The sequence below is a fragment of the Neofelis nebulosa genome, chromosome 5, assembly GCF_028018385.1.
Source record: "Neofelis nebulosa isolate mNeoNeb1 chromosome 5, mNeoNeb1.pri, whole genome shotgun sequence".
In the NCBI taxonomy this organism is placed as follows: Eukaryota; Metazoa; Chordata; class Mammalia; order Carnivora; family Felidae; genus Neofelis; species Neofelis nebulosa.
Window position 1 is genome coordinate 3,569,102 of NC_080786.1, and position 23,909 is coordinate 3,593,010.

Here is a 23,909-nt window from a genome sequence, read left to right on the forward strand (position 1 = left end):
CTTGTCCACCCCCAGCCCTCCACCATCTCTCTCTCCCTGGTCCCGAGGATGGGACTATTGATCCTTCTTTAGCCAGTGACCCTGTGGCTGAACTTGCCTGGTGGGTCAGACTACATACCCATCAGATGGGCTGCGGACCTCTCAGAGAGTGTGGTCTGCTTTAAAATGCTGGTCTAGATGCAGACTCGCATTCTCCTGGATTCTCGGTAAAATAGCAGAATTATATGAGTTTTTTTTCTTTTCTATTTTTTATATAATCATTGATCCATAACTCAATCACTGAGTCCAAGTAATTTCACGAATGGTGAGAATCTTTATGCAGGGTTTTTTTGGTTTCATTCTTTAGATGTGTTAGATGTTTCGATTGTCTTTCTGACGTGTTTTTCTTACCTGTTTCATTTTAATGTTGTTTTTTTTTCTCTATGGTTTCATTTTAGTCTTGTCTTTATTAGCTTTGTTACTTGGTAGATTTCCCAATTAATCTTTACTTTCTGGGATTCCTTTCCTACTAAAAAATATTTTAATACAAAATATTGACCATCCATGTTTTAACCCATCAATGTGTTTAATTTTTTTTTTTCCTCTAAAATTTATTTATTTTGAGAGAGAGAGGAGAGGAGCGTGAGTGGGAAAGGAGCAGAGAGGAGAAAGATAATCCCAGGCAGTCTCCATGCTGTCACTGCAGAGCCCAATGCGGGGGCTTGAACTGTGAGTTCATGACCTGAGCTGAAATCAAGGGTTGGATGCCAGATGCTTAACTGACTGAGCCACCCAGGTGCCCTGTATGTGTTTTCTCTCTGGTGTACATCATATATATATATATATATATATATATATATATATATATATAATTTTTTTTTCTTTTTCATTAATGTGAAATTCATCTACTATAAAATAATCCATTTTTAAGTATATGATTTAGTGGCATTTAAGATATTTACAGTCTCATGCCACTGTCACTTTATCTAAGCCATTTCATCCCCCAAACCTTGTACCCATTAAACAGCCACCCTTCACACATTGTGTGACCTTTTCTATCTGGCATCTTTCACTCAACATAATGTTCTTGAGGTCCACCCACATTGTAGCATAGATTGGTACTTCTTTCCTATTTATGGCTGATTGATACTCCATTGCATGAATATACCACCGTTGATTTATATATCCATTCAGCCATTAATGAACATTTGAGTGGTTTCCACCTTTTTTTTAATTTTTAATTTTTTTATGGTTATTTATTAATGAAAGAGAGAACACGAGTGGGGAGAGGGGCAGAGAGAGAGGAGGACAGAGGATCCAAAGTAAGCTCTATGCTGACAGCAGCCAGCCCGATGTGGGGCTCAGACTCAAGAACCATGAGATAATGACCTGAGCTGAAGTCAGATGCTCAACCGACTGAGCCACCCAGGCGCCCCTGCACCTTTTGGCTATTGTGAATAGTGCTCCTAAGAACACATACCTACGTGTATTAGTTCGAGTGTCTCTTTTCGACTCTTTTGGGTGGAATTGCTGGGTCATGTGGTTTTTCTGCACTTAACTTTTTAAGGAACTGACAAACATTTTTCCAGAGCAGCTGAACAGTTTTACACCCTCATCAGCAATGCCCAAGGTTTCTAACCCCCCGACCCCCGCATCTGCATGAACACCTTTTGTTTTCTGGTTTTCCTATTATCCCCATTCTAGTGGAGATGAAAAGGTACCTCAGTATGGTCTGGATTTGCAGTTCCCTAATGACTAACGGCATGACGTATCTTTTCAGGTGCTTGTCAGCCATTTATACACCTTCTTTGAAGAAATGCCCAATCAAGCCCTTTGTGAATTTTTTTTTGTTTGTTTGTTTTTAGCTTGGGTTGTTTGTCTTTTTGTTGTTGAGGTGTGTTCTTTAAATAATGAAGATATTGGAACTTATATGTGATTTTCAAATATCTCTTATATTCTGGAGGTTGGCTCTCCACTTTTGTGGTGATGTCCTTTGATGAACAACATATTCAATTTTGATTCAGTCCAGTTTATGTGTTTTCGTGGTAGTTGCTCTATCACAGACTCACTGTATTATAATTTTCTTGGTTTTCTGGTACCATATCACCATATCAAAACAACAGCCTGAGGGGTCTTGTGTGTTTTCACTTTAGATGTCCTTTTTCTATTTTTTTTTTAAAGTTTACTTATTTTTACTTTTTGAGAGTGAGAGGGAGAGGACACAAATGGAGGAGGGGTAGAGAGAGGGAAAGAGAAAATCCCAAGCAGGCTCCGCACTGTGTCACCAATGTGAGATCATGACCTGAGCCAAAATCAAGAGAGGGACCCATCACCGACTGAGCCACCCAGATGCCCCTTTTTTTCTTATTTTCAAACGTAGCAGTCACATTTGTTTTACTTATTTTCTCACTTATCTTTCCCACCTCTGATCTCTCTTCTCTTTTCATTTTAAACACTATGCTCTTTTTATGTTTATCTAACCAAAGCTAATGTACTTTTTTTTCATTTTTAACTATTTGAAAGAATTATTTTAATCATAGTGTTTGGGGGTCTGTGTTACAGAATAATTCATGGTGGGAAACTAGACCAACTCAAGTTTAAAGAAGGTCCTGAACTTAATTTCTCTTCCTATGACTGTTTTTTTTTTGTTTTTTTTTTTTTCCTCCTCTCCTTTCATGAGTGGAGGTGACTTTCCTGGGTACTAAATGAGGGAGATAGGGAAGTGAGGGAGAAGGAAAGAAGAAAGTGAGTTAAATAGCCCAGTTCTAATAATGTGGTATCCAAAGAACTTTAGCCAATATATCTGAAAGCACTGAATTTATGACAATGTCCTTTGAATCTAAATTTAATCTTTAAAATACATTAGGGCAGCTGATTAGTTTAGAAGGACAGAAGGCAGTGTGGGACTAGAGTGGAACGGAATGGGCTTTTAAGCTAGAAGTGTCTTTGAAACCTGGCTCCACTGTTTGAAGCCGTGGGCCCGGCCACAGACACACACACACTTTCTTAACCTTTCCCGCCCTCAATTCTCTCAGCCATGTTTTTGTTTTTCCCTCAGCTGTGGCATTTTATAAGGACAGAATAAAATAATAATTGTGAGGCTCTGCATGTGGTAAATAGTCACCAAATGTTAATTCCATTTTATTATTTTATGATTCTTATTGCAAATGGAAAGATCACTGTATAATGTGATAATCATAACTTGGTCGAGGTCAGACATACTTATATTAGATTTCTCTAAGATTCAGACATAAAACTTCTAAATGCAAAATATTTAACTCACTGAACACCACAGCAAAGCATAGGGTAACCCCCAAAAAAAGCACTTACACATGGCATGACCTAATAAATTTCCCTCATCATTTCAGACAACTCAAAGCCGTTTTCTCTGTACTTCGTCTTCATTTTTGGGTGAAAAATCTGGATGCTTTTAAAAACAGAATTAGGAAAGTAAACACTCGGGGTGCCTGGCTGGCCCAGCCGGTAGAGCGTGAGACTCTTGATCTCTGGGTTGTGAGTTTGAGCCCCACGTTGGGTGTAGAGATTGCTTAAAAGTAAAATCTTAAAGAGAAAAGAAAAGACAAGACTCTTAGAACTCACTTTAAGATATAGGAGGCAAGGAAAGCAAGCACAGAGAGGCAAGAGCTATCAGAGTGGGGAATTAAAGGTGGCTGGTGTCATAAAATATTAAAGCATGGCTTAATCAGAAGTGAGATATGTAAGCGGGCTTAATTAGAAATACATATTATTATTTGACTTTAAAGTATAAAATGAAAAATTAAAGCAATCTTATAGGATACGTAATCAGTGAGGAATAATATGTTGTAAAATGAGTCTGATGTTGTAATTGGTGTATGCAATTAAAATTAATTAATTTTAGTTAGCATACATACATGCAAATATGAAATCAACAAATTTTAAATATTAAACTCATAATTATAGTGACACTATGAAGAAGCAAGATAGTACTCTGTGACATTTAGTCCCCTTCAGCTATAATATGCTGTTTCTGACCAAATCAGGGAGGTATTCTGTCTACAGGATCTTTGGGCAATTGTGATTATGTGAGGTATAGCCACTCCTAATTTTTTAAATTAAAATTCCCAGTGATGTTTTGCCTATGTCAAATTTTCTTTCCTATCACATCTTAGATGAAAAAGGGACTTAATTTTAATTAACACATCATTTCAGGTACTCTAATATTAATGTTCACTAAGCTCTTTATAAGATTCATTAACAATCATTTTGTGAGGAAAAAACCCAGGAGGCAGATATAAAGTTGGGAGGCTATTTTTTGGTGATTTCACTATTGACTTTACAAAATACTAAAGACAGAACTACAATGCTTCAGGAGTTCATAGTCAGGTAGGAGTAAAATCATTCTAAGAGGTAAGAAGAGTGAGGAAGAGAAAGGGAGAGAGTGAGAGAGTATCTGTCTATATCTATCTATCTATCTATCTATCTATCATCTATCTATCTATCATCTATCTATCTATCATCTATCTATCTATCATCTATTGCTTCTGAAATATTTTACTTGTTGCAAGACTCCATCTTCTTGGCTCTCTCCAGGTTAATATTTGCCGCTGGTTCAGTGGTAAAACCTGGTGCTCGCAGCTAATGCCCCACAAGTTCCCCTGTGCCTTGTGAAGGATTGAGCAGAAGCTTCTCTCCAAAGGCAAACTCATGACATATGCCATCAACTTCAGCCACTTCTCCCCTCGCTGCAGCCTCTCTGAAAGATACCAGAAGGTGGAGATGGGCAAACGGAAAGAGGGGGAGACAAACAAGGGGAGGGAACTCAAGGAGAGACAGCATGATTGGTGGGGTCTTCTCAAATGGTTCTCTTGTCTTCAAGATTAGATTACTAGATAATAAGAGGCATCAGTTGAATTCCACAGCTGCTTGGCAGTCAGCCTCCATGGTGAATTCAGGTTCTTCCTCGGGGTTATTGACTTTCTGTTGACCAATGAGCTCTTCATAACTCCAAATAGAGAGAACGAGGGGGCAAAATGACTTTCTCTCATGCCTTATTCAATAACCAGATGTTTCTGTAGACCACCACAATTCCCCTGATGACATGGTAAATGATTTGTTTTTTAAAAATATGTTTGTATGTATTTCTTTTCTTACTTACACACTTATTATGAAGTTGTACTTATGGTGGCCTGTCTCTTCATGCATATTTTTAGCAGGTACCTCTTGGGTCAGACTCATTCCATTTGGGTCCCTCTACATCTTATCCATGACTTTCCCTCATGGATTTGGAAGGCTGTCGCAGCCTTGGTGTCTTCCTTTGCCCCTGGTATAGAATTTTGGTTCAGAATCCCTGAGTTTCTGTAACTCACTTTCCCCTTACCTAGAAAGGGGAAGAATTTGGACCATATGGTTTTATTTTATTTTATTTTTTTTTTTGTTTTCTTTTTTTTTTTTTTTTTTTCAACGTTTTTTTTTTATTTATTTTTGGGACAGAGAGAGAGACAGAGCATGAACGGGGGAGGGGCAGAGAGAGAGGGAGACACAGAATCGGAAACAGGCTCCAGGCTCCGAGCCATCAGCCCAGAGCCCTACGCGGGGTTCGAACTCACGGACCGCGAGATCGTGACCTGGCTGAAGTCGGACGCTTAACCGACTGCGCCACCCAGGCGCCCCAAGGACCATATGGTTTTAAGAAAAGTAATAACAACAATAGCAACAACAACAAACCGTGGAATAGTTTCCCAGACCCAACGTCAAAAAATAGGGATACAACCAGTGTTCCTATGGGATACAAGGTCGTCTGAAATAAACACAGAGGGACTGTCTTGGAGCTTTCTTCGTGACATTATAATATGGTTCTCCAGAGAAACAGAACTGATAGATGTGTGTAGACATGTTCATGTGTACGTGTGTGTGTATATAGACAGATGACATACAGGTAGAGATATAGATACATCATTACATGCAGATAGAGATACAGATGCTGTCAAAATCTCAGAAAGATTTTGCCTGACACACAAAGTTAATCTAAAACTTAACCAGAAGGGTAAAGGAACCAGAATAACAAAAGTTCTAAAAGTAAAAATGGGAGAGAAAAGCGTTACCTGATTTCAAGCCTTAGCGTAGGGCTACAATAATCACGACTGTGTGGTTGGAGGGATAGACACCTTGGCCAACGGAAAAAATAGAGAAGGCAAAAATAACAAAAGTACGAATAACTTTTAGTTTTTAACGGCTTCCTTGAGATATAGCACACAACACAGCCCTTTACCCATTTAAAATATGTAGTACAATGATTTTTAGTATAATCACAGACATTTACATGGATCACCACAATGGATTACCCAAAAAGAAACCTTATACTCTTTAGCTATCACCTTGTAACATTCCACATCCCTTAACTACCAGCCCTCAGCAACCACTTTCTGTCTCCTTAGACTTGCCTAATTTAAACACTCGACCTAAATGGAACGAGATATCACGTGACTAGTTTCTTTCACTTAGCACAATTTTCTTCAATTATTCACGTTGTAGCATGTATCAATATTTAAATTTTTATGGCCAAATAATACTTCACTGTACAGATGTACCACATTTTTTCCCTATTCACCAGTTGATGAACATTTGGATTTTACAGCCGAGTTCTAAAAACAATTCAATGCGGGAAGGATAATCTCTTCAACAATGATACTGAAACTGTTGGATATCCATAGTCAAAAAATAATTAACTTCATTCCAAACTTCACAACTGATATGAAAATTAATTCAAATTATAGATTGCAGTATAAAATGTAAAAACTTTATATTGTAAAATATAAAAGTTTTAGAAGAAAACATAGAAGAAAAAGTCTCGGATATAAGGCTTGATGAAGTATTCTTAGACATGACACAAAAAAGCATGATTATTAAAAAAATTGATAAAAAGGACTTCTTCAAAATTAAATTTTTTTTCCCTCTGCTATACACTCTTTAAGATGACAAAATAAGGTATAGACTTAGAGAAAAGGTTTAGAAATCACATATCTGACCAATAACTCCTAGCTAAAGACTATAAGGAATTCTCAAAAGTTAAAATTAAAAAATCAACAATCCAAACATGGGCAAAAGACATGGACATTTCACTGAATAAGATGTATGGTTGGTGAAGAGTACAAGAAAAGATGTTTCAATTTACCAGCAATTTCCTAGTTTAGACATATGTTTTCTACAGTCTTTATCGACAATGATAATTAGATGTAAGGTTAATTTATAACACCTGAGCACAACCAAGATTATCAGAGCATTTCTAAAATTATTAATATTATTTCTCCGAACGCATTTTCCATGGAGAGATACTCAAAAGTGAAATTTCACGGTGACTGCAATCAGCACACACTGGTTCAGGAGGTCTTTAGGTCTATGTTTCTATAGTGTGTGTGACCCGTCTAACTTGCCCTGATTCATTTGATCGAGTACATTGGGGAATGTTAATTAACAAGCTTAAAACTTCTTAGAATAATATGATATTTAAGTAAGAGAGTTTAACTTCTACCTACAAGTTTTATAAAGTCTCTAGTGTTGTATTTTTTAAACATTTCTGTTATTCCAAAAATATTCTACCAGACAGAAAAAAGTAATCACGGTTATGATTTTTTTTTTACTTTTGTCTTTGCAAATTACCATGTAAATTTACAGAATTGTAAAACATCTGGGCTCAAATCACTTGTACCTAGTGAAATGAACAAATTTACATTCGTCAAGAAAGAATGATAACCCTTGTTGGGCATATTAGAAGCTCTGACACAATATTAAATAGTCACATAATTATCATTCCGCTTTATTCCAATTTGTTCTGAACACAGCTCCTAAATGGTATAAGTTTATGTGTTTTTGACATTTATGTAAATGGTACCTTCTGCAAATACTGTCTTATTCTTCTGCTCAATATTGTGTTTGTGTGATCAGTGTTGCTGCTTAAGCTCCTGCATTTTTTATTTCATTTGATTGCTGTATTGTATTCCATTGTGCAGAGATAACCTATTTCCCAGCATACTGGTGAACAAGTTTAGAGTCCTTTTGCTATGTAAATTTTATATACATATGTATGAGTTATCTATTAATGTGTAACAAATTACCACCTTTGCTGTATTCTATTGGTTAGAAGGAAGCAACTAGGCCAGCCAATACTCGGGGGCGGGGTGGGGGGTGGGGGAGGGAATGACACAAGCCCATGCAGAACAAGAGGTGGGTCTTTCCAGAGGCTGCTAGCCCAACATATTATACGTATTTTTTTTTAATAAATGGAAAATCACTATACAAATGTCTCTGCAAGATTTAACGACTGCATAGTAGGAGTTCTGCAAAAGGAACTTTGCTTAGCACTGAAAGCAAATAATCTCTAATCCTCTTAACTGTCCTGCAAGTATTATTATCCTCTTTTTACAATTTAGGGAAGTATGGCTCAGCGGGGTTAGGTAATTTGCCTTTGGAAGGTCTGGTACGCGAGGGAGAACATATTGTATTGCCGTCTTCAGAACCAATGTTGGCAGTATGCTGTTTAAATATACTAAAAATAAGCATTAGTAATTATAGAAAATAAATATTGTTGTTGTTCATCTTGATTATGACGACGGTCACCCCCTATCTCCACTGAACACAAGATACAATTTAATGACTTTCCTCTACACTTCATACCAGAGGTATGTGCAAGGCAAAAAGGGACAGTGTAGCTGTACTTCATATTGCCATATATGAATCATTCTATGACCTTTTGATTCTTTGAAATATCAGCGTGGAGCCTCTAATTCAATAATATGTAGGCACTCCTGGCCAAAGTTAGTACAGTTATATGATTTACTGCCAATAGCCACACCACTAGCTCTGTGTAGCATTGGGCCAATCAAAGTGCAGAGAGTATTGGCAATAAGTCCTGATCAAACATTGGGGCAGAAAAATAAATTTTATCTCATTGTGTTCTTACAGTTAGAATAAAGAGAAAATTTCCTTTTCTTTTTTATTGTCTCTCCCCCCCCGCCCATTTTAAGTCTAAGTTCTGTCCATATAGAGGCATTCTTTAAAAGATGGTATGGAAGAACCTGGAATTGACGGCCATGTCTGGCATTACCTCATTTCATTGCTGATTGAAGTCCACAAAAGACTGTGTATAGATTTCATGATGCATAAATACAGACTTTTGGGAACATTTTTCTAGCTCTCAACAACTCTTCCTTGAACAATTTTAATAGCCTTCCAGCAATACCCCTCTTCTTCCTTCAATTATTTATTTACTCAGTGAATATTTCTTAACCTTCCAGGTACTTGCTCCCAGAATTCTTTTTTAAAATGCACATATGATCATGTTACTTCTCTGCATGACACTTTATCATCTTTGGGATCTAGTCCAAAGACTAGAAGAGAGGGATTCAGACCTCCCTGTTCACCCCACCTGCCATTGTGAACACACTATCGGGGTTCACCAACTAACTTTTCTATCCCAACTATTCTCTCCTGTTTTATTCCTCCATGTTTTCATTGTCACATGCTTTTATTACCTTGTCATTCATTGCCAATTTTTAAATTATATTTTAAAGCTCAGACAAATCCTTACTTCCTTTCTAATTCTTTTTGTTGTTCCCTTAATATATCTTACATTAACACTTTCTTAACTGTTCAATTCTTATCTATTTTTATTGTAGAAATAACTATGCAATATCCTCACCGCAAAAGATTCAAATAACATGTCAAAGACACAGTCATCATCCAGGTAGTTTACCAGGGCACCCATCAATGACATTGAAGTTCTATAAGTCCCCACGTAAATCACCCGGGTACCAACATAATTTTTCTTGTACTTTTTGTGTAACAGCAATGTAATTTCCCTTTGGCAAATGGAACTTTCCACTTCAGCTTTCCCCTGTGCTTGGCATTTCAATAGCACAAGCAGACCCAATTGGCAAATGGATATTCTCAGATTCTAATCTGGGGACCCATGTATATGTTCTCTGATGAAACAATATTCCTCTCTTAGAAACTCTAAATTAGCCAAGTTCATGGTTTTAGGGACAAGAGACAAAAATCTCTTAGTGACTCCTTGGCTGAGTAGAACCCTCCTATGTCCACCCTAAATTCCTGGATTCATGGATTCTGATTATAGAGAAATATATATATATATATATATATATATATATATATATATATATATATCTTCATATATTGGGCACAGATTCAAAGATTATCCCACATCCTTGAAGTAGCATCTGGATCTTATATGGTGGTATCTTTTGGTTGGTAGTGCAACTCTTCTTTTAATAGACCATTTCACTGTTACAGCAAGTTGACTGCCTTTCGGTGATGGGACACATGGTAGACCAGCAAATGTCATAGGTACGAAGTTCATTGTCTACTTTCATGTAAAATGAGGTTCTCCACGATTGAAAAATGGTGTGTGATGCCATGGCAGAGAATAAGTCATTTCATCAGTCAAGATGGGGCTGATAGAAGAATTGAGGACAAAGAAGACAAATTTGCATTCAGCATCTGTATCTATCTCTTATAAGGGTGGATTGCTGTTCTTCCCAAGATGGAAAAGTTCCAGTGCAATCAACCTGTCACTAAGTGGCTGGGTAATCCCTTCTACCCATCAATCTTGGGAATGGTGCCATATCAGTGCTTGGATTTGACGTCTGTTATTGGCAATTTGCACACTCTGTAGATACAGCAGTCAGGATCACCTATGGTGAGGGAGATTTCATGTAGGGGAGCCTACATGGAACCTTCATGGCTGCCAAAGTGACTACTTTGCTCACGAGTCTATTAAGCAAAACCCAGGATAGCTCCCTGACAGCCCCAAGATAAGTTCTTTTGACCACCTGGATATCGGCAACCTGAGCCACACTGAACGCAACCTGTAGGCATTTTCATGGGGCACAGATACATTCTTATTCTATTTCCATTCCGAGAAGAACATCCACATTCTTCTTCTTTAGACTTCCCAGCTACTGATTTTTCATCTTATGCAGTGACTATGGGAACTCGAATCAGATTTATCTCCATTGGTCTAGAATGTATCTGATTATATAAATCAAGTAGCACCTTTTAAACTGTCCATCTAGTCCCTTCCTTTGGGCTGTGTGAAAAATTAGTCACTGTCATATGTCCTTGAGAGTCAAAACACTTGGACTGTGACTGTGCCCTTGTGGATTATTGCGGCAGTTGTGTCCCCCTGTTAAGAAACGATTAAATGCCACCACGTGGCATCGGCCACTGCAAGATCATATTATTCTCACCAAAATTGGGAGCCCCGATTCCCCCTTTATCTCCAGACTGAAGACAGTACAATAGACAAGCAAATGTAACAGAGGGTTACAAGGATGCTGATGTTCCCTTCGTCAAAGCATTTGTAATAATTTAGTGGAGTTTCCTCTGAGTCTCCTGAGGGGTAGCATTTAGTCTAACATCTCCATACCCCAGAGCTTTCAACCCCTTTTCTCTACTGCATACCAGAGAATTTCTGGATTTCAATCTTGTTGAACTCAGTGCACCAGTGAACTCAAGTTTCAATATTCCAACTAAGAAAGCTTCTAGTTTCACCCCTAGATCATAAATCCCTGAATTTTGACCTCCTTTGTCTAAAACCATTAGAATCTCAATTCCACCCATGTTTTCCAGTAAAATGTAATGTAAAGAGTAAAACGCAGGAATTTGAGTCTCCCTCTAGCATGGATCCTAGTGAAGGCAAGATTAATCTTGCCTCCATTAGTTTTCATATGTAAAATAATGTATATAAAGTCTTCATATATAAATTTATATCTATCTATCATCTATCGAGAAATTCTGAAAATCAATTAATGATAATGCACAATATAGTACTGTCATCATAATGATCTCTGGGAAAGTGGTAGAATGGTATTTTGGATTAGAATAAAAAGTAAAAATAAAACTAAGAGGAAAAGTATTTTTGAAAAGGGACAGATGGGGGTCAGAAGTGGTTTGTGTCAATAGAAAGACGGTCTTTCATAAGGTAATGATTAATTGTATATATTCTATGTCCCTTTTCTATTCTTTATTTCTAAGAGAGATCTTTTAGTTGCTTATGACTATGGATTTGTATTTTGTACAAATCCATGTTACAAACAAGTTTCCGCATCTGTCACATGTCAAACTCTTATGGGAATTTTTACAATTCATATGATATGTGTGAAATCGATTCTGTCATGATGTTACCTTCTGACTTTTAGATTTTGCACCTGGAAATACTTTTTCTATCACCAAATTACATGTATATTATCTCATAAAATATTTTAATACTACCACATATATTCGTAAAGTGTTACTTTTGACCCTTAATCTCTGTCTCTCTCTTTCTCTATTCCTACCTGCTATCTTTTTTACTTTATGTCAACAACATTTACTGACTTCTGATATTTTCAGCAATAGTTTGAAATTCCACTTACAGAATAAATCAAATTTCTGTAAATTAATGGGTGTAATTCTGAACTCTATTCTGTTCTATTCATCTATTTCTTTCACTAATACTTAAATTTTTTGATTAATTACCATACCATTGCAATATGTTTTAAAATCTGAAAGGTCTGCCCCATCTCTCATGGCTTTATCCCATGAAACAGGTGCTGTCTTACACACTATCTAGATAAAATCGTCCAGTTTGTTGCTGAGTATCTAACATTTCATGGGAGTTTTGAATGCACAGCAGTGACTGTTTGCTCCCAGAAATATCGTGTAGCTTTCCCTTTATTCAACTCTACCCTTATGTCCTTCACTGTGTCATTCTAGTTTTTTTTTTTTAATTTTTTAACGTTTATTTATTTTGAGACAGAGAGAGACATAGTATGAACGAGGGAGGGTCAGAGAGAGAGGGAGACACAGAATCCGAAGCGGGCTCCAGGCTCTGAGCTGTCAGCACAGAGCCCGACGCAGGGCTCAAACTCACGGACTGTGAGATCATGACCTGAGCAGAAGTCGGACGCTTAACCGACTGAGCCACCCAGGTGCCCCTGGTTTTTATGATAGACCCTTCATGTTTATAATTAAGTCATCCCTGATTTGGTCATGGTTTTCATTTTACTGTGAATGAAGAACCCATTTTTCTAGTGCATTTTCCAATATTGCTGGTGTCCAGGAAAGCTTTGGATTTGTTTATGTGGGTCTTTTTGTTTCCACGTACTTCCTTGAACTTTTGGATTTTTTCTATGTAGAAAATAATATTATTTGAAATAAGTAACATTTGGCTTCTTTCCCGCCAAAATTCATATACTATTTATTTATTTATCTTTTCACTTTCTATTTATTAGACACTCCATTGCAATGTAAAAAATGTAATGTGATAGGAGTTTTTCCTATCTCCTTCTTGATTCTTGTCAGAGTGTATAAAATATTTTATCATTAAAATTTCATTTCATTAAATTTCTGGTACAAAGTCCTCATGATATTAAGTAAAATATAAGATTTTCTTCTATTTTTAGCTAATATAATAGTTGTGGCTCCAAATGTTGAATATTTTACTGCTTTTGGCATCCAGTTGAGATCCGCACATAATTTAATCTCTTTGAGTCTCTTAAAGTATTAGAATAGCTTAATATTTGCTGAAAACTAAACTATGCCTGCCTTCCTAGAATAAGCCTGCTTGGTGTAGTAATCTTTTAATACACTTACAGATTTGTTGATTAGATGTCTATTTATTTATTCCGTTTGTATCTGTGTCGTGTATACAATTGAGTTTTTGTGCCACCGCTATACTAATTTGGCATATGATAGACATATAAAACAAATTAGAAGAGGTTTCATCATATTGTATGACTTATGATACTTTATCAAAGTTGAAATATTACATCTTCAGGTCTGTATTTGCCAGACAACTCATAACATGTATATCCTCCATGGCAGGCATCAGATTGAGCTTTGATATGGACTAATTTAATCATCTTAAAAGAAAACACTTGATGCTGTTATTATCTCCAGTATTAGAGATAAGGAAATTGAGGAATAGAGAGGATCTGTTATTTATACATAATATCCTTGGTGGTGTCTGAATTAGAAATCAGACAACCTAAACTTACATTGTTGCCTCAAGCAATCGTAGCTCCCATTTATAATGATTTAAAAAGTTCGATGTTTAGAATACATGAAATATTCATTTATAATCTCTAATGTAAAAGGCATAGTTTAAAGGATAACAATTAAATCATTGCCCATGTGTCCAACACCTTGTTTAGGAAATGAAATAATAATCTTTTTTTGTTATTATTTTTTTTAAGTTGTCATTTAAATTCCAGTTAGTTAACATACAGTGTTAGTTTCAGGTCAACACTTCCATACATCACCTAGTGCTCAGCACAAGTGTATATCTTTTTTTTTTTTTTTTTGAGAGAGGGGAGCACCAGTGAGCTAGGGGCAGAGAGAGAGAGAGGGGGGGGGGGGAGGAGAGAAAAGAGAGTCTCACCCAAAGCAAAGCTCGTGTTTTTACCCCATGCTGGGCTTGTGCTCACTCATGGGGGGGGCTCGAGCTTACCAGAAACAGAGCTCACATATTGTGAGATCACGACCTGAGCCAAAGTCAGATGCTTAATAACTGAGCCAGCCAGGCGCCCTCAAGTGCACGCCTTAACCCCTGCCCGCTATTTCATTCATCCCCCACACCTTCCCCTATGGTAACCATCAGTTTTTTCTCTATAGTTAAGAGACTGGTTCTTGGTTTGACTCTCTCTTTTTTTCCCCCTTTGCTCGTTTGTTCTGTCTCTTAAATTCCACATATGAGTGAAATCATATGGTATTTGCCTTTCTTTGACTAACTTATTCCACTTAGCATAATACTCTTTAACTCCGTCCATGTTGTTGCGAATGGCAAGATTTCATTCTTTTTTATGGCCGAATAATATTCCATTGTGTGGGGGGGGGGGGGAGGGGAGAGTGGGTGTGTGTGTGTGTGTGTATTTTTTCCCACAATTTGGTTATTGCAGATAATGCTGCTATAAACATCGGGATGCATGTATCTCTGTGAATTAGTATTTTTGTCTTCACGGGTCATCCTTGTTTACTTATTCTAAAATATGTATCCACATGTGTGCATATCTTGGCTTTTATATCAATAGAACCCAAAACATGGATTTCTTGGGGTTCCCCGTTTGGTTTCAATGCTGCTCAGTAATTGATTATTGATTGAACCTCTTTTGTGTCTCCATTATTCCCCGAATAAACTTTGGGGTTGTTAACACTTCCTTGCCATCACAAACAACACTCGTCTGAATATTCTTGTACGTATGTCCCAGTGCATACTGTAAAGCTTGTCTAGGATACGTACCTAAGCTGGGTTAATGGATATGAAGCGTGTAACATTTTCTAGGTAATGCCGCACTATTTCCCAAAGGAACTGTATCTTTTTATAATCGCACATAGGGGTTATACTGCTTCACGTTCTTGCCAAAACTTAATTTTTCTCAGAATTTTCAAAAAAGATGAATATTTAAAAATGTACGTCCGGAGCCAGTGCTGGATACAAAGCGCTTTGACTCTCACTTCTCTCATGATGCTGAATATCCTATTACTCGCTTTACTTTGCGGCTAATTTGTTTTATCGATATACAGGCAGGATTTATAAATTCCGAACGTCAGTCTTTTGTTCTTTGTCTCCTGTGAAACTGTTTTAACTAGATGGAAGTCAAGTGAATCTTCCACGGCCCGAGAAAACAGGCGTGGCCTCCCTTGCAAGGGAGCGTCAGGCAAGACGCCGCCCATCCCTGGCAGGACCCTGGCAGGACTGGACCCGAATCCCAGCAGGCCCCTAAAGGTAAAGTACGAAGCGTGATCAGTGAGAGGTGTGCGTCTCTAAGAGGACTTGAGTTTCCTCGTTTATACCCACACAAATCACGGGAACACGTGCGGGGCTGGCTCTGAACTGGATCCAACAGAAAGTTGGATCAAGATCAAGCCAGATGTATTGACAAGGAGTCACTAAGCAGCGATTCTGCATTTAATGTTGCAGCCTGAGTTGTTAGGGACTTACCAGTTCAGTGATTGGCTGAAATATGGACCAAAAGGTGGCCCGCAGTGAATTAATCTGAAGTGCCTGACACGCCTGGGTTTGATGGAGAAGAAAGGTTCAGAAGCTCGAGGACGTTGGAATGTCAGACCGAGTTTGCCGTTTAAGGCCCACTCACCCACCCTGGGTAGGTCTGTAAGACGCATCGCTGATCCTGTGAGAAATGCATCTGTCAGGACAACCTGGGCATCCTTGAAGAACTTTGTGATGACCCGGCGTGGAGGCCTCCGTGTGCGAACTGCGGTCACTGCCCTGGGAAAGCTGAATGCAGTGGGAGTGACTGGATCTCAGGGCGGCACGGGGGTCAAACGGGGCCACATTCGATCACCAAAGGTGAGGTGGGCCTGGTCACCGGGACAGACAGCAGAGTCAAACAGCTATAAGGAGAGTCTGGCGTGTGCAGACGTATGGCATTGGCTCATCGACCGCGGTGCTTCTCGGAGTGAAATAGATAGGAAGTTTGCCCAGTGCTTACTCGATCGGTAAACTCTGAACTGGCTCTGAACTGCCACTGACTGATTGCAGGAGACGCAACACATCCCTGCGGTCCACAAGTCAGTGTCGAGGTTTCAGAAGGTCAATGGAGTTTTAGCTCACGTCCAGCTCATAGCGGATCCAGCGGACCCCCAAGCCTTTCCTGTGCGTATTTGCCAAATTACAGAACGTGTGGTAGGCATAGACATACTCAGCAGCTAGCGGAATCCCCACCTTGGTTTCTTGACCCGTGGAGGGAAGGTCGTTGTGGTGGAAAAAGCCAACTAGAAGCCACTAAAACTGCCTCTACCCAGAAAAATAGTACACAAAGCAATACTGTACTCGTGGAGGGTTTGCAGAGATTGGTGCTACCATCAAAGAGTTGAAAGATGCAGAGATGGGGATTCCCGTCACCTCCCCACTCAGCTCACCTACGTGGTCCGTGCGGCAGACAGACGGATCTTGGAGAATGACAATGGATTACTAAGCTTAGGTAGGTGGTGACTCCAACCGGGAGGCTGCACCACATACAGTTTCACTGCTGGAGCAAATGAACTCAACCCCTTGTACCTAGTTTGAACCTATTCATCTGGCAAAGTGTCATCAGCAGATTGGCATGCTGACGGTTTGCGGCTTTTCCTAGGCCCCTAGAGGTGAATCATACGGCAGACTCTTAGGATTTTGGAGCAAACACCCCCCAGTCCTCCGCAGGTAACGACTTCCCCTTTGAGGAACAGTCCTTGGCTTGCTACCAGGCCTTGGTAGAGATTAAACACTTAACCACAGGCCACCAGGTTACCGTGCAACATGAACTGTCCACCGTGAGCTAGGCGTTAGGTGACCCACCGAGTCGCAACGTTGGGCGTGCACAGCCCCACTCCATTATCGGATGGCAGTGGCACCTCCGTGATACTTGTAGCCCGAAGGCACAAGTAGTCACTTGGAAAGGTGGCCCAGATGCCCATGGCCTCCCCTCCCGCTACATCGCCTTCTCTCTCCCAGCCTGTACCCGTGGCTTCATGGGAGTCCTCAGAATCGGTCAACAGAGGAAGAAAAGGCGTGGACCAGGTTTACAGATGGTTCCGCATGGTGTTCGGGCAGCAAGAGGACAGCTGCAGCGCCACTGCCCGCCCCCCCCACCCCGGACCATCCCTGAAGGGCACTGGTCAGGGACATGCTCCCAGTGGGCACAACTTTAAACAGTGCCCTTGGTTGTGCCCTTTGCTTGGAAGGAGAAATGGCCTGGCCGGACATGCTATGCTATGTACCGATTCACGGAGTAATGAACTAAGGGAATACACGAAGCTACCGCATCGTATGTATTTCCATGCCAAATCTGTAGACTTGAATTGTAAAATTCCTCTGATCGTGATTTTCTTCAGATCGACAGTCAAAAAAATGAAGTCCTCTACCCGCCTGCCCGCAGCTCCCTCAGAGTCATTCCATGCTGCTGGCAAACCTTCTGTGACCCAGTGAGGGTGGAGACAGAGAGGGGAAGAAACTAAGCATTTGAGCTGCCTGTCGGGGCCAATTCCCACGGCAGGTCTGGGCTTTGCGCGTCTCAGAATCCATCTGCACGAGGAACACCTCTGTCCTTCCTGCCCCTTCTGTTCACTCTGCAATAACACTGAACCAAAAGGGCTGTCTGGTGAGCTCACGCTGGCAGGCTCAGAAGCTCCACATCTGAAGTCTGTTACCTCATAAAACATTTTTATGTGGGGATGATGGCACTGCGAGAGTGTGTGGAAGGGTGTGTGTGTTTGCCAGAACATGCCGGAAATTTATATTATATTTTATTTGTTTGTTCGAGGAAAATGTCAGCCTTTTATGAAGTGCCTTAGGGTTATATGCAATAAAATTGCATTAATTGGAATATGCAAAGCATCTGAAACAAGTGACAGTCCCACAACCACATAGGACCACGTGAAGGCGGCCAGAAAAAAAACAGTACTTGTTTGTTGCAAAACCCAAGGGGAAGTGGGATTTTATAATGTTGTGTCCCTTCCTGGTATATAAAAAAAATTCACCTCCCCCACCATGGAAAACACTGGTTGTATTTTGAGACTGAGGGAACTCGGGGGCTTGTTGAACTCCAATGCTACATAGCTATCAGCGTGCTTGTGGTGCATTTATCCCAAGAATCCTGAACTGAAATGAGGATTTCCTGAGCAGATTGAACCCACATAACCATAGAGCTGAGACGTGAACTCAGTAGATGTGCGTGGGTTGAGGGTAGGGGCCAAGATTTGTTGTCGTTTATTGTTATGTTATATTCATATGTGTATTCAAAGTTTACAAAATGGTTTTGTCAACTCATAGGTGAAAACATTAACTGTTACTGGAACTCGCATTTTTCTGAGACAGTGGATTCCTATGGCACTGACGTAAGGTGTCCTGGGTGATATGGCAGAGTCATGTTGATAGTGTATGAGAAATGCCCATCTTCCATGTCCCTGAAATAGTATGCTTTCTCACATCCATGTGCTACTTTTCCAGAAATCCTGTGTGTGTGTGTGCATGCGAATGGCACACATTAAAAAAATACTATCATTTTCGTGTTTCCAGCAGAAGGTATTTAATATATGGAATTGGTTGCCTATTTTTAGAAAGCTGAAGGAGAGGGGTGCCTGGGTGGCTCAGTCGGTTAAGCGTCCGACTTTGGCTCAGGTCATGATCTCGAGGTCCATGAGTTCGAGCCCCGCGTCGGGCTCTGTGCTGACAGCTCAGAGACTGGAGCCTGTTTCGGATTCTGTGTCTCCCTCTCTTTCTGCCTCTCTCTCTCTCTCTCTCTCTCTCTCTCTCTGTCTCTCTCTCTCTTTCAAAACTAAATAAACATTTTAAAAAGCTGAAGGAGAAAAAGAAAACACTGAAATAAGTCAGTAATAACTGCTTGGGGTACAGGAAGAGATGAGCTTCTAACCAAATGTAGAGAAGCTTCAGAGGAGGGACTCTGTGGGATCGATGCTCACAATTCTTAGGAGGCCTTACCTGGCCTCTGATGGTAAAACAGGGCCCTGGAGGGGGCTCCATAGTTTATACGCAGACCTCGAAGGAGGGCGCATCTTTAGGAGATTGTGATAAGGCTGGTTCTGAGTGTTCCGTAAAGAGGCTGGGTCTTGAGCCACTGTAGCCCGGTCATGCCAACAGCACCTCCCAGACAGAAAGGGAGTTTGTCACCCCTCCTTTTGCATTCATAGTCCTTACACCGCCGCTGACACGTCTTTGGGGACTCTGTCCTCCTGGCGTCAAGCTTCATCTCTACCTGTAGTTCCAAGTAGAACACATCAATTACTCTAGACTCCGGCCCGACTGCCTCAAGGAGATGATTGCACAATTAACCAATGACCTCTTTTTTTTTTATTTATTATTTTTTAAGTTTTTATTTAAATCCCACTTAGTTAACCCGGGGTGTAGTTATTACTTTCAGGTGTACAATATAAGTAATAAAACACTTACGTACATCACCCAGTGCCCATCACAAGTAGACTCCTTAATCCCCGCCTCCTATTTTACCCATAAATTTTACCCTGGCTCACCTTGTCTCTGGTAACCATGAGCTTCTTCGCTCTAGTTAAGAGTTTATTTCTGGGTCTGCTTCCCTCGCGCTTCTTTGTTTCCCCCTTTGTTTTGTTTCTTAAACTCTACATGGGAGTGAAACCATATAATAGTTTTTTTCTCTCACGGCTTGTTTTGCTTAGCATAATACTCTGTATCTCCAACCATGTCATTGCAAATGGCAAGATTCCATTCTGTTTCTATGGCTGAGTAATATTCCACATCTTTTTTATCCATTCAGCAGTCATTGGACACTTGGGCTGTTTCCATAACTTGGCTATTGTTGATGATGCTGCCATAAAGTTTGGGGCATATATATCCCTTTGAACTAACATTTTTGTATTCTTTGGGTAAATACCTAGCAGTGCAATTGCTGGATCATAGGGTAGTTCTATTTGTAACTATTTGAGGAACCTCCGTACGGTTTTCCGGAGTGGCTGTACCAGTTTGTACCTCTTCATAGTTATTTTTATCGATTAGTCAGAACGTAGCTGGAGGACCTACAATATTGTACGTGTGCAGGAAAGTACACATCTATGCTTGACTCAGCCTGTGTCTATGCACAAAATGCTGTGAACATCTAATAAAAGCTACCACCTCATAGCTTTGATATCGCTACCATTTTTTCTATAAACGTGTATATTTGAGAATAGCGATGAAAGCAAATTTGTTTTGGAATAAGAATTCACCGTAGTAAAATAAATTTACGGGAAAACAGAAGCATTTTTAGTCATAAAACTGAACAAAAATAATGGAGGAGAAACACTTGTATTTTTATTGCCTGTATATATTTTTACTTTAAAGCCCAGAGAACCCCTTGGGTCCTGACTGTATGTTCATATATTTTTCAACAAAATTAGTCATACTTGGTATTTCCCCCAATTTTATAAACTATACTCATAATTGTAGAAATTAACACTGCCTGCAAAATATCAGGGAGAAAGCCATGTTCGGAAATGTGTTTTTTGATATAATCATCGTTAATGTTTGCATGACTATCCCGTTAGGTATCTTTTTTAGAAAAATAAGCTCAGATATTATTTATGAATCTGCGCTCTTAGTTTAATTTTTTCGTGGGAGTGGCCAACCCTCTCCCTTCATCCGTAATGTTCTTTTTTCTCTACCTGATGGTAACAACTTGGTGTATCTCTCTAGACATAAGTTTTTGGATGTTTATATGTGTACACATATATTCTTATTTATTTTTTTTTTAATTTTTTTTAACGTTTATTTATTTTTGAGACAGAGAGAGACAGAGCATGAACGGGGGAGGAGCAGAGAGAGAGGGAGACACAGAATCAGAAGCAGGCTCCAGGCTCTGGGCCATCAGCCCAGAGCCCGACGCGGGGCTCGAACTCACGGACCGCGAGATCGTGACCTGAGCTGAAGTCGGACACTCAACCGACTGAGCCACCCAGGCGCCCCATATTCTTATTTAAATGTGTACTTTATTTTTAGGGCAGTTTTTGGTTTACAGAAAAATTGCGTTGGAAGTGCAGAGTTTCCATATACTCCCCGGTCCCCTCTCCTTAATTTACCTATTATTAACATCATGCATTGATGTGATATCTTTTTTACGGTTAGTCATCCAATACTGATACATTAACTGAAATGCATCTCTTATATTTGGGCTCACCCTTGTATAAATGTAAAATGTATCAACCAGTGTACAGAATCATTTCATCAACCTAAAAATCCCCTTGCCCCACCTGTTTATTCCTTACCCAACCTCACCATAATTCATGATCCCCATTAGCCTTTTCACCGTCTCACAGTTTTGCCTTTTCCAGAATGTCGTGTAGTTGGAATCGTACAGAATGTAGCCTTTTTCAACTGGCTTTCTTACCCTTTGGTTCATTCACTCACTCAAAAATATTCACCCATTTAGCAATATGCATTTAAGTTTCCTCCATTTTTCATGGCTTGATAGCTCATTTCTTTTTTTTTTTTCTTTTTTTTTTTTTTTCTTTTAGAGAGAGAGAGTGTGTGTGAGTGCAGGAGAGGGGCAAAGGGTGGGGGAGAAAGAGAGAATTGTAAGCAGGCTCCATGCTCAATTATAGGATAGTGATGAGGGTAGACAGGAAGAAGGAATTATAACGGACACAAAGGAGGCTTCTGGAACTACAGAATATTCTATTCTAAAGTTCTATTTCTTGATTTTGGTGATGGTCCCCTGGTGTGTTCATTTTGTGACAATTCAATATTCTCAAAAACTGTAATTCATTCATTTTTCTGCATATATAGAGATACTAAAGAGATATATAGAGTTATCTGCATATATAAAGATAGTAAAGAGTAAAGAAAGAAACAAAATAATAAATTAGAAGAAAATCAATATAATCAAGCAGTATGTCAAACAGTGTTCCAGAGACAGTAATTTTAAATATTTGACTCACAGATAACTCGTGTATAGACATAGCCCCTTCCTTTTTCCCTTTCAATACTTGCTAATTTGTATGTGATAATTGTGTATTATTTTTATAACTTTTTAAGCAAATTGCTAACAACATACGTATGTACATACATACTACATTATTGCTTCTTCTGAATACTAAAAGAGGGAGTCCTTACTGAATTCTCACCTTCTAAGGCTTTCGTGAAATCTGTTGGAAGGATATTATCCTAAAATTAGGGTATTTATAAGAAACAGGTAACTGTATTTCTTTCTAAACCTACGGTCTTAGACAAGTTATTCAATCTCCATAGTTTCTCATATTTATTGTTTCAAATATATATATATATATATATATATATATATATATATATATATATTACCAAATGGTTGAAAAGATTAACAAAAGGAAGTATTCTGAAGTCCCTGACACGTAACACTCAACAGAATGTAAATCCCATTTCCTATTTACCTAAATCTTTCCTTGACAGGAAAGACAGCTGCTAGTTCTTAAAACCACACGGTCAGGGCATTGGGCTGGATTTTAATTTTAATTTTAATAAAAATACAATAGTCTACAGCTTGGTGTATTTCACACAACCACATACACCTGCACAGGAGGCCTGAGATCAAAACGGAAAGAAAGTTAGCTTATGGAACATTTATTATCACAAGGAACTCGAGACTCAAGTAGGCTGAAAAGAACCATTCTCCGCAGTCATCAAAACCCAACGCAGCAAATCAACGTGCCATTTCAAGGCTTCTCGAAAAGGAAAATTGTTAAATGGAGTTCAAGAATTCCAAATTTATGAGAACATCAACAACAACAATCGGTCACTAAATCTCAAACAGCAAACGGTTAGAGGATACTTATTTCAAAGAGACACATTTTGAACCCCGTGATGTATTTAAAGCCACTGAGGACTCTCTCTTGTATCGAGTTTGTTTTGCAGAAGGCTTTACTTCCGCTCTCCCTTAGGCTTTGGGGATCAGGTCTCATTTCAAAATTCAGGTTGGCAACTCAGTGAAAGGCAAGATATCAGTACTTGTGACTACACCTGAAGACGGAAGCCAGTGGAGGAAATTCTCCCAAGTTTTCGCTTTTTCAGTTGGCCTTAGATAATCCTTGAAAAGTTCAGATGCTTCCTGGAGACTTATCTGAGAGACCTCGAGGGACTCCAGGAGTTCTCTGGAAACGGTTTTCTGCAAGATGTTTAATATTTTCTTCTTTCCCAACACAAATAACACCAAAACATTTCTATTTTTTCTTCTTCTCAAGCAAGTTCTGTTGCACTTTTCTTTGTAGATAGATTCTGGAAGGGTGAGAAAACATTGGAACAAAGTGAAACTGGAGACAGTGTGTGAATTTTTAAATAATTTAATTAACGTGTTTTGCAAACAAGCTATGGGCTAGAAAGATAATGTTTATAATAGCATTCTGACTACTACATTCTTACTTATAAGTTTGGAGCTTTTTACTAGGATCGGCTAGGCATG